A 1,317-nucleotide genomic window follows, 5' to 3' on the forward strand; every position below is an offset into this window, starting at 1 on the left:
TCCCAGTGGAATGGGCAGGTGAGAATAGTTTGTTCCAAAGGCCAGGAAGGTGGTGAAAGCAGGTGTTGTGGAGGGCTTAGAGCTTGGTGAGACATTGAAGATGCCAAGGTCATCCCCTGCATCCTGGGCCATTGCCAGTCATCCTGATTTTTGTCTTGCCACTGGATTTCAATGACTGGAAGACAGAGTGAGGCTGACAGTTTTGTGTAACTGCCTCACTCAAATCCAGTTTGCGAGCAAGTCAAGACAACATTCAGCATGATGTCATTGGTCTTCTTTGAAAACAAAGAGTCAACAACAGTAATCCTCCTAAAACCAAGATGCTCAGAACTGAACACAATACTCCAGATGGGGTCTGATCAGAGCTGAGTACAGAGGGAATATTACCTCCTAATTCCTGGAAGTTATGCCTCTCAACACAGCCCAAAATCTCATTAGCTTTTCTGGCCGAAATATCACATTTCTGACTCATAACTACCCCTGACAAGTGGATATCCAACCTATGTTTGAAGGCCTCCAACAGAGAGGAACTCGCTACTTTTCTAATCCGACAGTTTTCCTTTGTACATCTTTATCTCCTATGACTGGAATGCTTTCTCTTCCCACCTCTGACTCTTAAAACCCCTAATTTCCTACCAGGATCAGCACAAGCACCATTTCTTTCATAAGGTTTTCCCCAGGCCCTGGGGCTGCTGGTGCCACCCCCCTCCCAAGCTACCTTCCTTCTAGTTTTATTTTTTATCTTGTAACTACATATATATAGTTTTATCCATTAGATTACAAGCTTTTGTGGGATGGGAATATTCTTGCTTTTTTCTCTGTATCCCCAGGCTTTATCACATTGCTTGACATGCAGCAAGGACTTAATACTTGTTCATTTTAATCATCAGAAAGTTTTTCCTTATATCAAGCCTGTAAATCTCTATCCCTTCCACTCCTCACTCCTGGTTTTGCATTCTGGGACCAAATAAAACAACTAAAATCATTTTTCTACATCCCTCTTAAAAAACTTGTCAGGGATCTCCCTCTCCCAATGCAGATGAGCCATTTTGGTACATTTTCTAGTCTTAGAGAGTTGCTAACAGCACACTGATTTGTGACTTGTTCAAGGTCACTAAGCCAGTATGCAGTAGAGACAGCAATTGAGCCTAGGTCTTCTTTGCTTTGAGACCATTATTATGCCATAACCATTTCTCCCAGGTCCTAGGGATAGAAAGACAAAGCAAAACAATAACAATAAAAAGTCCTTGCCTCTGAAACATCTCTCTCTCTCTCTCTCTCTCTCTCTCTCTCTCTCTCTCTCTCTCTCACTCTCTC

This window comes from Gracilinanus agilis, chromosome 5, assembly GCF_016433145.1.
Source record: "Gracilinanus agilis isolate LMUSP501 chromosome 5, AgileGrace, whole genome shotgun sequence".
In the NCBI taxonomy this organism is placed as follows: Eukaryota; Metazoa; Chordata; class Mammalia; order Didelphimorphia; family Didelphidae; genus Gracilinanus; species Gracilinanus agilis.